General features: G+C 40.6%; 1 protein-coding gene across 1 annotated transcript in view; it reads right to left on the reverse strand.

The window, feature by feature from the left end:
- Positions 1 to 13,848, reverse strand: part of CPZ (carboxypeptidase Z) — an 81,626-nt gene that overhangs the window by 33,052 nt on the left and 34,726 nt on the right. The gene's annotated exons all lie outside the window — the stretch shown is intronic.

The raw sequence follows: 13,848 nt of genomic DNA on the forward strand, positions 1-13,848 counted from the left end.
CATTTTTAAATCTTTAGTCGCTGCCTCCCTCATTGGTTATGGTATGTGATATAAATTTGAATTGCTATATCTAATGTTTGTTACTAGACGCAGAGCACGAAATTCTGGGTAACAGTAAAGTGAATAGTTGTTAAACAGAAATACAGGTTATTTATTTATTTATTTAATGTTTATGAACATTAAAAGAGTTTTAAGAGTTATTTAAATAAACAAATCAATAAATCTGTATTAAATCTATACTAATGCAATCTATATTAAAGAACATTTGGTAGTTATAATAAGACAATCTATCATTTAAAAAAGTTTCACAAGTTTAGAACAGATAATATGACTTCAGAAAGTAGCATGAAGGCTTTTATGTAGAAGTTCATGGAGAAAGGGGGGCACTGTCTTTGTCCACACAGCAGAAACTGCCCCCTCTAGGTCGCAAACTTAAGGCAAGGACATCCAAGGTAGTATTTTCGGAAATACTACCTGTGCCACGCGCTAGTCCAGGGAGGCAGCGGGAGATTAGGGAGGTTAATGCGTGGCTAAAAGATTGGTGTAGGAAGGAGGGTTTTGGATTCTTAGAGCACTGGGCTGATTTCTCGGTCAGTTGCCATCTTTATTGTCGTGATGGATTGCACCTGAATGAGGAGGGGGCTGCAGTGCTAGGGGAGAGGATGGTTAGAAGGTTGGAGGAGATTTTAAACTAGGCTCCGGGGGGGAGGGGCAAGCAAGTATTTATGGGATAGACATTGAGAGTAGTAAGGAGGAATTTAACAAGAGTAAAGGGGGTGGAGAGGGGGGAAAGGGAAGCATAGCCGATAAGGAGCGGCCCTTTTTAAAGCAAAAAGAAATACCTAAGGGAGGCAATAGACTTAAGTGTATGCTTGCAAATGCAAGAATCCTGACAGGTAAAATGGGGGAGTTAGAACTAGTAGCAATGAATGAGCAGTATGATATTATAGGTATTACTGAGACCTGGTGGGATGATACACATGACTGGGCAGTCAACTTGGAAGGCTATTCTCTCTTCAGGAGGGATAGGGTAAATAAAAGGGGAGGAGGAGTATGTCTTTATATTAAGCCAGAATTAAAACCAAGTATTCAGGAAGTTATATACGAGAATATTGGTGATAATATAGAGGCATTGTGGGTGGAAATATCCAGCGGAGGAAAAAGTTCAGAGAAGTTTCTGATAGGGATATGCTATAAACCGCCAGATATTAGTACGATTGAGGAAGCCCAACTTCTACAGCAAATTGAAAAGGCTACACAACTAGGTCAAATTTTAATTATGGGGGATTTTAATTATCCGGACATTGATTGGAGTACTGAGACCTGCGGTACAGCTAGAGGAAATAGGTTTCTGAGCACGCTAAAAGACCATTACATGTCCCAATTAGTTGAGGAACCAACTAGGAACCGGACTATACTGGACCTAGTAATAACAAACAATGTAGACGTAATATCAAATATTCAAGTAAAGGAGCACTTGGGAAACAGTGATCATAATATGGTCTCATTTGAAATTAGTTTCCAGAAACAACAGTATAAGGGATCAACTAGGACTTTAAACTTTAAAAAGGCAAATTTTAATATGCTAAAGGAGTCTATAAAGAGCATAGACTGGGACAAAGCCTTTGAAGGAAAAAATACGGAAGAAATGTGGGCTGTCTTTAAAATGTTGTTGGAAACATACACGTATAAGTTCATTCCTATGGGAAATAAATGTAAAAGAATTAAGTCTAAACCAATGTGGCTAAATAAAAAGGTAAGGGAAGAAATGCAAAGGAAGAAGCGTGCATTTAAATTGTTTAAGTCTGAAGGGTCAGAGGAGTCCTTCCATAGGTACAAGGAATGTAATAAAACATGCAAAAAGGAAATTAGATTGGCTAAATTAGAAAATGAAAGGCACGTTGCAAAAGAAAGTAAGACAAACCCCAAAAAGTTTTTTAAATATATAAATGGCAAAAGGATTAAAAAAGATAATATAGGACCACTAAGAAGTGAGATGGGTGAATTGATAAATGATACTAAGGAAAAAGCAGAGATATTAAACACGTTCTTTTCTTCAGTATTTACCAGAGAGGAACAAATGGCAGGAGTAATACATAAAAATGGAAATGAAACCATGCCATTAATTAATACTTGGTTGTCAGAGGAAGAAGTCCAAAGGAGACTGAAGAATATTAAGATAAATAAAGCTCCAGGTCCAGATGGCATACACCCAAGGGTCCTTATGGAATTAAACTCGGAAATAGCTAGACCGCTATTCTTAATTTTCAGAGATTCAATCTCATCAGGCTCAGTACCAAGGGATTGGCGAATAGCAGATGTGGTGCCGTTGTTTAAAAAGGGGACGAGATCACAACCAGAGAATTATAGACCTGTAAGCCTGACATCAATAGTGGGGAAACTACTGGAAGGTATTTTAAGGGACAGTATTCAGGATTACTTGGTACGCAATAAAATTATTAGTGGGAATCAACATGGATTTGTGAGTGATAGGTCATGTCAAACTAATCTAATTAGTTTCTACGAGGAAGTTAGTGGGAACTTAGACCAGGGCAGGACAGTAGATGTGGTCTACTTAGATTCTGCAAAGGCCTTTGATACAGTGCCACACAAGAGGTTGGTTTACAAAATAAGGGAACTGGGTCTAGAAATCAAAATTTGTACTTGGATCGAAAACTGGTTAGAGAATAGGGAACAGAGAGTTGTGATAAATGGAACATTTTCTAATTGGTCAAAGGTCTTAAGTGGAGTTCATCAAGGTTCCGTGCTGGGACCACTCCTTTTTAATATATTTATTAATGACCTTGGTGATGGTTTAGGGAGTAAAGTTTCTATTTTTGGAGATGACACGAAACTCTGTAAGGTAATAAAATCAGAGCAAGATGTAGCTTCTCTACAGAGGGACTTAAATAAACTGGAGGATTGGGCGGCTAAATGGAATATGAGGTTTAACACAGATAAATGTAAGGTTATGCACTCAGGGATCAAAAACAAGAACGCAATCTATAAATTAAATGGAATTAATTTGGGAGAATCTATAATGGAAAAGGATTTGGGAGTGCTCGTAGACAGTAGACTTAGCAATAGTGCTCAATGTCAAGCAGCAGCTGCAAGAGCAAACAAAGTATTGGCATGAATAAAAAGGGGCATAGATGCAAGGGAAGACAGTGTAATTTTGCCACTGTATAAATCATTGGTAAGACCTCATCTTGAATATGCAGTACAGTTCTGGGCACCACTCTATAAAAAAGATAATTTGGAACTAGAAAGGGTTCAGAGAAGGGCGACAAAATTGATAAAGGGTATGGAGTCATTAAGTTATGAGGAAAGGTTAGCCAGTTTAGGCATGTTTACTTTAGAAAAGAGGCGCCTAAGGGGAGATATGATTACTATGTACAAATACATTAGGGGTCAATACAGAGAGCTTTCATGGGAACTTTTTACCCCAAGGACCATACACAGGACACGTGGTCATCCCCTAAGGTTAGAGGAGAGGAAATTTCACAACCAGCAAAGGAAGGGGTTCTTTACAGTAAGGGCAGTCAAGATATGGAATTCATTGCCAGGGAAGGTTGTGATGGCAGATTCAATAGATATGTTTAAGAAAGGGTTAGACAAATTTTTAGCGGAAAGGTGTATCCAGGGATACGACCGTTAATTTAAAATAAAGGATAGTAGTGGATATAGGGTAAAAATTGGATTGCAATATTGAGTCTGGGGGGATTTTCAAAATTGAAACAGATGGGCGGTTGCCTACTCTGGATTAATTTCAAATATAAGTGCAGGATCGCACGAGATCCAAAATAGGTTGAACTTGATGGACTGGTGTCTTTTTTCAACCTCATCAACTATGTTACTATGTTACTATGTTACCAAGGACACTTGAGCGCTTCTTCTCCTTCCAAAAGATGTAGGTTTGTTGTATATATGTACCTCTCTCCCTATGTCGTCCCATATATGCCTCTTACCCCCTTGTGTGGAGTTGTGTATATCTCTCCCTTTTTTGTGTTTCCGTCCTTATCTCATTTTGCCTTTGTGTGTCTGCCCCTCTCTCTCTTTCCCCCTCTGCCTCCCCTCTGTTTGTTTTGCTCTCACACTTCCTAATCATCATCAACATTTATATAGCGCCAGCAGATTCCATAGCGCCTTACAATTGGGAACAAACAGTAATAAAACAATACTGGGTAATACAGATATACAGAGAGGTAAGAGGGCCCTGCTCACAAGCTTACGTTCTATGGGACAATGGTTTGATACACAAGGGTAAGTGCTACATCATATTGAATATTTGTCGAGCTAGAATGCAAAGGTTACAAAGTATTTAGTGGACTGTATGCTCAGTAACACAACTATTTTGGTCAGAGGGTTGTTGTCTTGTGTTAGCTGTGTAGAGGGTGGTAATAGGGTAACCTAGGGAGTTTAAGATGCTGGTTGAGGAATATTATAAGCTTGTCTGAAGAGGTGGGTTTTCAGAGAACGCTTGAAGGTTGGAAGACTAGAGGAAAGTCTTGTAGTGCGAGGGAGTGAATTCCATAAAACGGGTGCAGCCCATTCTCGGTTACAGTCTCCTGTAACCTTGAAGGAAGTGATGACAGTGGAAGAGAGACGCAGATCTTGTGCAGAACGGAGGTGTCGACTTGGGAGATATTTTAAGACAAGTCAGGAGATTTTGCTGATGGCCTTGTATGTTAGTAGAAGAATTTTATAATGGATTCTTTGAGAAACAGGCAACAAATGTAGAGGCTACACACTTGTGTTTGTCTCTCTATATTATGGGTGTATGTCTCTTTCATTCTCCCCTTTGTGTGTATATCGGTTTCTTTATGTCCTCTCAAATGTGCCCCAGGCACACATTTCATCATCGTCATCAGCTATTTATATAGCGCCACTAATTCCGCAGCGCTGTACAGAGAACTCACTCACATCAGTCCCTGGCCCATTGGAGCTTACAGTCTAACTTTCCTAACATACACACACAGAATAGGGTCAATTTGATAGCAGCCAATTAATCTATAAGTATGTTTTTGGAGTGTGGGAGGAAGTCGGACCACCCAGAGGAAACCCACGCAAACACAGGGAGAACATACAAACATATGTGGCGTGTCACATATTGCACCAGCTAACCTGCATTTTGGTCACTGTTGTTATCAGAGCCGGACTGGGACTAAAAATCAGCCCTGGTATTTAAAGTACACAGGTCCACCTTAGTTTCAGCAGGAAAGAAACTGTGCACCAATTAAATAATTATCCCCACCTAAACTCCAGCATTAAATTAATAGCCTACCTCTCACATTATATTAAAACTCTCCCCCTTCCCTTATGCCTGAGTACGTGCCCCCAATTGATATTAAGCCACCATAGAGCACACATATCATATTAGGCCAGTTCTCTTCTACTTTTTATGGAAAAGTTGAATCTATTAACAGGTAAATGTAGGTAAAACATGTCTTGAGTAGCATTTAAAAAAAAAAAAAGGCTCTTATGCTGAGGGAAAAATGTTGGCCTACTGTGAAAATGCCTGCACCTCACATTTGTTACAATTTGCCTATGCCAGATCCTGTCTGAAAGGGGTTAAGATCTCATCCTAATAATAACCTGTCTCTGACTTTTAAAAGACTGCCTTTTCCATCAGACTGGTGCAAGTTCTATTGTTTGTTGCTCCTGGTCTCTCTCAGAACTCCTGTCATCTGGTTCTGGATATGTTTCCTGGAATCTGTCTCCTGTTTGTCACATGTATTGCACCTTTTCCAGTGACCCTGACTGTGACGAAATGAGTGGGATAACCCTGTGAGCATTCGGTGTCTCATTTCTCACATAATGTGGATTATAGCACTTTTTATAGCCCATGCTTTGTTCCCTAGCTCACCAGACTACAACTGCATTGTCCAATAACATGGGATAAAAGGAACAACTCCAAGGGGGAGGGGTGTTCATGCTGGGATTTCATTCATGAAGGTGCATCTAGTTTTGCATTATCGTTTTCTAACTAGTGTCTATATATGCAGCTGAGAGAGATCCATGGGTCGTGAAGTCTGGACAGCAGGTGACTATATCTCCTTAAGTTATTGGGGTAAGGGACAGATAATGCTGTAAACCTGCCTGGCATTTATTTACTGTGTGTACATAAGATTCTAGTGTTGTTTGTATGACAATAAATATACTGTTGTATTTTTATAACTGCATTTTGCCTGAGTGACTATATGAATCCTAGAAGGTACTTGGTAGACTTCCCTGGCATAGGAAGGCACCCGTGGGTGGCCAGCCAGCGTGAAGTGGGTAGCATTGGGCCAGATACACCCGGTATCTTCACATTTTTGGTGGCAAGCAGTGGGGTCACTCAGTCCCAGGTCCTCTCTGGGTAGAGCTGCAGGGGAACTGTATCGTGATACATTCCAGGGCTCTGCAAAGCAGTTAGCACTAGAAACCAGTTACCACATTATCCTGAACTTACTCCTAAAGGCTTTAAGGTAGAAAGTGTCACGAAAAGCGCTGTGGGCTTTAGGCGAGGGAAGATGCCGCCTAAGTGCCAATTTGATAAGGGGAGGCGCACCCCGCCAGAGGAGAGCGGAAGATGGAACCGCGTCTCAAAGAGGGGAAATCACAGTGAGGTGATCCCTGGAAGTAAAATGGGTGTGAGCTCTAGGAACAAGAGAGCAGATCACAGCCCAGTGTTGAAAAAGTTCCCAAAGGAAGGGATGAAGCAGTCCAGTACAACCAGGAGAAAGGTGTACTGGGATGAAGGACTGTGGCAGAGTCTGCAGGATGGGGATATGGATGTGTTGCACCACCCCACCACAATGCAGAACATTTTGGATTATTGGGATGAGAAGTGCCCAAAGATTGTTATGTGGGAAGGAGCCAGTCTACAGGAGAAATTGGAGAACCTGTTGGATGTGTTCCTAATGTTGAAAGAGGAAGCAAGTGCCTGTAATTTTCGGGATGAACCAGAATGCGATGATTTTACAAATGAAGTTATTTGTACTATGCAGAATCTGGCCAAGGGAGAATCCAGATACAACAATAATCAGCAGTACAAACAAGACGTAAATGGACTATTACAGTACAGGGACATGCCTGATGAATCCCCTGCAAATGTACTAATAGAATCTGCCCCATTAGCAGATTCTGCAGATCCACTAGAGACAATGAGTATGGAGGAGCTGATAGTGGAATGCCAGATCCGGGGTGTACCTTACCTGTACTGCACGCACAGGGATATCCTCAAACGTCTTTTAAAAGATCAGGAAAATCCCATCAATGCCTTCAGTGTCTATAGGAAATGGATGCTCACTTTAGGTCCCCACATACCTCTCTGGGAACAAATGCAATGTCTGCAACAGAGTTTTGAAGAAGCAGAGGATGAGGTCTAGCGACAAGGATTTACGGACACTGAAATGTGGCAGGATCAGTGTTATCGAGTGAATACTGAAAAATGCCAATTGGAATATCTTTTGTCACACTCTAAAAAGATGGCTACTCAGTCTGTTAATCAGGGGGGGGTCCATCCCAGTGGATTATACACAGTTGCCCAAGCTACTATCTTGGGGAAGACTGGAGAAGAACTGCTTGGTGAGGATGTTGTACCTCTGACTACTCAGAAAGGATTAGGAGAAATCCTCCCATTTGGTGACTTGGATGGAAAAGAGCTACCAAGTAAGTGCCATATAGTAGCATCTTCTGATAATTTGCCAGTGTTATTGGACCCTGAGACTGTGTCTGAGTTAGAACAGAATTACAGAAAATACCAGTTACCCATCCCTGTTGTGCCTGAAAATGTTTTGGTTAATGAAGTAACGCAGGATACCGTATGTGTGCTCTCCGGGGCAAGTGATGTACAGCTGTACCCAATTGTGGCAGAAGAGAATCAAAAACTTGCTCAACATATGATCTCTGCAGAAATCATGATTACAGACTGTAGGACAGAATTAATGGGAGAGGCTAAAGGAATTGTCATGTCAGAGGCCACTACCATGGGGCCCTGGGAAAACTACTCTTATACCTTTCCCTACGCAGAATTGGCAGATGAGGAGATGTTGACTGAGTGGGTGTCTGAGGGGGCACCAGTGCAGCAAGATTCACCAGCCCCACAAGCTTTGATACATCATACTCAAGCTCCAAATCTGGGAATCCAGGACCCAATACAAGAGGTCTGCACTGGACCATCCACTTTGTTTTGCTGCCAGGAGGACAAGTCTGTATCCAATGAGGATTCACACTACCCCGATGCACCAGAGGCGAGGGAAGTAGTGCAACAGTTGGATGTGGTAGCAGGGGAGGGGAGATGCACACCAACATACTTACAGGGGCACCCACATGTGGTTTGGGAGGGGGACAGAGGATTCCCCATAAGCAAAGAATTAATGGAGCCCCTACGCTTGCCTGCCACTGGGCAGTTGTCCCATGAGTGTTTGGGGGAGGGGGGATTGGATCTTTGCCAGAAACAAACGGACAAGGAGCCAGAAAGTTTGCCTGCCACTTGGCAGTTTTCACTCAAATATGTGGGGAAGGGGAGCATGGTCTCCAGAAACAGAGGACAGGCCAAGGGACTATTTGCAGTTGGGCAATTAAGGGTGGATAAGGTACACAAGGGATGTTGGACTACAACTCTCCTACCATGGAGGTGTGCACAGGAGTGGCCCAGTTTTATTGTTGTCTCATCTTATGACACAGGGCAGCATAAACCCCCACTCCAGCTGGGTGGGAAAATATTCCTGCAGCCATGGGACCCGGGTGGGAGATTGAGGAACTGTGTACTGCTGTCTACCTTGCCATCAGACCCAGGAGAAACCACAGGAGGCCAGAAACTTTGGACTTGGGAGAAAGGTTTACTTGGGGCAAGGGAGCCACTGGGGAACAAGGGCTAAAAAAGTAGGGGAGGTATATGTGACGAAATGAGTGGGATAACCCTGTGAGCATTCGGTGTCTCATTTCTCACATAATGTGGATTATAGTACATGCTTTGTTCCCTAGCTCACCAGACTACAACTGCATTGTCCAATAACATGTGGCTAAGGGGACATTGTAGTTCAGTGTACATATGTATATTGTGTATTGTATATTGATGACTTGCAGTAAGGTTGCTATTCATTGTCTTTAAAGTGAAGCCAGGGGGATTGTGGGTAGGGATCAGGTGGCCATGTGCTAGAGTAGAAAAACTAACTAGTGTGCATTGTTCTCACCAGTCTAGTCCAGACAGGCCATCTAACAGGGGAGGTTCTCTGGAAGGACAGCTCATCTTCACTCCCCTGTCCAACCCCCCTAGTCTAGCACTGACCAATGGTTAAGTAGAATAGACCCAGGGGTTTGCCCAGGGAGGGGAAAGACTGTGGAAATTAGACCTGGGATAGAAGGAACAACTCCAAGGGGGAGGGGTGTTCATGCTGGGATTTCATTCATGAAGCTGCATCTAGTTTTGAATTATCGTTTTCTAACTAGTCTCTATATATGAAGCTGAGAGAGATCCATGGGTCGTGAAGTCTGGACAGCAGGTGACTATATCTCCTTAAGTTATTGGGGTAAGGGACAGATAATGTGGTAAACCTGCCTGGTATTTATTTACTGTGTGTACATAAGATTCTAGTGTTGTTTGTATGACAATAAATATACTGTTGTATTTTTATAACTGCATTTTGCCTGAGTGACCATATGAATCCTAGAAGGTACTGGGTAGACTTCCCTGGCATAGGAAGGCACCCGTGGGTGGCCAGCCAGCGTGAAGTGGGTACCATTGGGCCAGATACACCCGGTATCTTCACACTGACCTTGTCTTCTTTTGACTTCACTCCTGTCTATTCCCTGGTACTGTTGTGGATCTAATTAGAAACAAGAGGCACTGTCGCACTAAATCATATTTTTAGAAGCTTGCTGCCCAATAAATTCCATATATCAAAATTGTGTCAATATGGGGTGCCACCTTAACTTGTTATACATAGATCAAGAGAAAGAAAAGAAGTTAATTGATAGGTGCACTGAGGCTTCTAATTTGTAAATTGGTATTTAAATAAAATATAACTTTTATTTTTTTATGATTAAAATAAGCGAAATATATTAAAATCAACTTAAAAACAAATGCTATCTGCATATATAACCTCCAAAATGTATGGACTTATGCTTGGGTAGATTAATGGTATCACTACTGGCTATAATCATATATTGTTCGGTGATACTAAGATATCTCAGAACACAGTGAAACCTCCCCACATTAAGCTTGTTCTCTAATAGGATCAGCTGAGTGTTGCTCAAAGTTTCACTGCGATGAAGACACTATCTCATTTGCCCAAAGCCTTGGATAAAGCAGACTTAAGCGAAACGCGCGTCTGCGTCCTCGCTGTCTGCAGAAAATATACCTCCTAGATTGGCAGTCTGTATAAAACTCCGATAAAACCAGAATTAGTTCGGAGTTATTATCTAGGTAGCTAGCAATACATTCCCCGTTTTTGCTAGGAGACACTACAACCCTAATATATGGGCAAATGAGATAGTGTCTTCATCGCAGTGAAACTTTGAGCAACACTCAGCTGATCCTATTAGAGAACAAGCTTAATGTGGGGAGGTTTCACTGTGTTCTGAGATATCTTAGTATCACCGAACAATATATGATTATAGCCAGTGGTGATACTATTAATCTACCCAAGCATAAGTCCATACATTTTGGATGTAATATATGCAGACAGCATTTGTTTTTTAGTTGATTTTAATATATTTCGCTTATGTTAATCATAAAAAAATTAAAGTTATATTTTATTTAAATACCAATTTACAAATTAGAAGCCTCAGTGCACCTATCAATTATCTTCTTTTCTTTCTCTTGATCTACTGTTGTGGATCTCTCAGATTCTGAGCCTGGCTTGCCTGACCTTCCACCTGTCTGAATCTTCTGTGGTATCCAGTAACTCCAGCTCCTCAGCTAAACCTAGAGATTACAGTATCCTGTACCTGCAGCAATCCTATTGTACCTGGTCTCCAGCAACTCATGCTTCACAGCTAAACCTGGAGATCCTGGAATCCTGTACCTTCAGTTCTCTAACCATGTCTGGAAACCAGTAACTCCAGCTTATCAGCTAAACCTGGTAATATTGGTATCCTGTACATGCAGTTCTCTAATCGTGCCAACCATCACTAAAGTTGCTGACAATCAGTTAAAAAAATGTTACATATTTACCCAACAATAAGAAAACATAGAAATCAGGAAAAGATCTGACAACTTCTCATAGTGCTAAATTTCACATAGTATTCACTACAATAATCTTTTTTGGTCTGAATTGGGTTCTAAGCCCCCTATTCTCAGCCCCTGCACTCCTTATCCTCTAGATGCTAGTGTGTATCTGTTTCATACATTTTAGAATCATATAAATAATGTGTCAATAAAAAATGGTTTTACATCAGAAATGAATAGTGTTTAGGATTGACTGATAGTGGGATAAGATATAAATGAGCTTTAGGGGATGAAGAATGTGCAGTTTGGAGGGTCGTCCTTGATGAAGCGCAAACCAACTGGACTTTTATACATTAACAGTGGTGGCTGTAACTGTACCTGTACTTCCAATGTTTTTCACCAGCAAAATTGTAGATGCAAATCTAGAAATAAATTAATTTAAAAATAAAACAAATTTGAACCTAAAATTATAACATCTCTGATCACTAATGACTTATTTAAGACGTAAAGGACGTCCAAACAAACAAAATGTTTGGAGAAAAATGTAAAAGTTGAAATAATATAAGGTGGTCCCAAAGTTTGGACCTTGAAGTAAAGTTTATTGAGTCTAACTGGTTTATTTATTGACCCAAGTCAGTAATTGAATGATAGCATGCGGTAAGCATTCTCAAAATGATTTTCTGAATAAACAGATGTATTATGACATTTGGGTAAAGGTTAATATCCGAGTTCACACTTCTCTACATTATTAAAAATAAATAAATGGTGATTAAAAAAAAATATACAAGTTATGCAGTAGCAGGACAAATAATTCTTCCAGTGCTTATTTTTTAGCACCTGTATCACATCTCCTAACTGTTCTAACTTAAGCAAGACGGTCAATTTGAGAGGATTGCCCCACTTCCCCGATAGTTGGAACATTTGTCCCAACTCCCCGGATGCTGGGAGGTATGTCATCACCATGTTGAGTAAGAGCCACCTGCCTTTGGTGTAATTCAAGGGGGTTTTAAGGGAGGGAGGAGGAGAGGAAACGGAACACCCACACACCTCACTGCCCTGATTCCCAGGAGACTAAGTCTGGGAGGTATGGTATAGTGAATTGTAGACTACTTTAGAGGAAATATGAATATATATATATATGTTACCGTGAAAGACCGAAATTGGAGAATGTCGACTTTCACCAGTGAATGTCAACAAACACCAAATACGTCGGTGAAAGATCGAATATTTCATTACATTCTTGTACATTCGGACCCTCACTGGTGTATGTCGACAATCACAGACATGCTCTGGTGAAGGACGAAAAGCAATATTTCATTACATTCTTGTACATTCGGACCCTCACTGGTGTCAAGAAATTTCGCTGAGAGAAGCAGCTGTTGCTAATTCGAAAAGCGGTGGGCAAGGTTATACACGCTGCCATTGCAAAAGAAAGTGTTCGACAAATAAATGCAGTTGCAAGGGCCTCTTATGCAATTCAAAGTGTCATAATAGTTTAACCTGCTGCAATAAATAGGATCTGAAGTTTTTTACTACTATTATTTACCTTTCTCATTTTGAATGTACTGTATAATTGAGTAAGTTTTTACCTTCTATTATTTTCGTATCTTATTTTAAATGTACTGTGAATTAAAGTTCCTAATCATTCCTCTCAAAAAGAGAGGCGAAAATTTATCGCGACTGAACTACGGAGAAAGAAATATGAATCTCGAACATGTTCAACATTCACCATTAGTGCATGGTGAATGTCGACATTCACCGCTGTAAGTCAGAAATAAGGATATTTAACAAATATTTCGGACATACACCAAGCGACTATGTGAATGTTGACATTCACTGGTGAAAGTCGACATTCTCCAATTTCGGTGTTTCACCGTAACATATATATATATATATATATATATATAGAAACAATTGGCCTGATGTCATTTAGGAGAGCAAATCATAATAAAGGAATAACTTTGCACCTGGCCAAAACAATTTTGCATTGGAGGGAGAGATAAAATTAAAATGTGGGGATAGGGCATGTCCTAGATCAACTTTATATTTCAGTGCAAAAATAAATCTATTATTTGTGTGCTACATGAAAAAACAGCCAGTATTTAACTTATGTGCAAAATAATAAACTAATTTGTACCCCTTGCATTGTAACATGGTTTGTCCAGGTTCAAACTTGCTCCTTTTTTTGCTTTGCTCTCCTTAATGACTCAGGCCCAATGGTTTCAATGTTGAAGCTTTACGGTAGTTCTGGCTCTGTCACGGAATATATTGCCTGTTGGATTGGTGTAACCAGCAGGTAAGTTTCGCTCTCAATTTGTAATTATGTAGCTAAACCAATTGGTATTTACATTGATTTGAGTTTGGACACTTTGATATAGGGTGATGTCTTCACAAATATACTTGCAACTAAGACCTTTACTTTTTAATATTTTCTTAACTGCAGGTTAATTATTTTTATTTTTTCAGATGAAAGAAGATAAAATATGTCAACTTTACACCTGTATGTGTTCAGGGGCAGGCTGGGCTGGGGGGCATTTGCCCCCTGGGCCAGTCCCATAGTGGGCTAGCTTGGGCTGGGTCACTGGGTCATGTCCATTTTTTGACCTTTAAAATTTTCCTAATAGACTGCTGAGTCAAGTCTTTCCCCTAAAATTTGCAAGCCCTCCCCTGTATGTTCTTATAGTACATGTATC

Source organism: Mixophyes fleayi, chromosome 1 (assembly GCF_038048845.1).
Source record: "Mixophyes fleayi isolate aMixFle1 chromosome 1, aMixFle1.hap1, whole genome shotgun sequence".
Taxonomy (NCBI): domain Eukaryota; kingdom Metazoa; phylum Chordata; class Amphibia; order Anura; family Limnodynastidae; genus Mixophyes; species Mixophyes fleayi.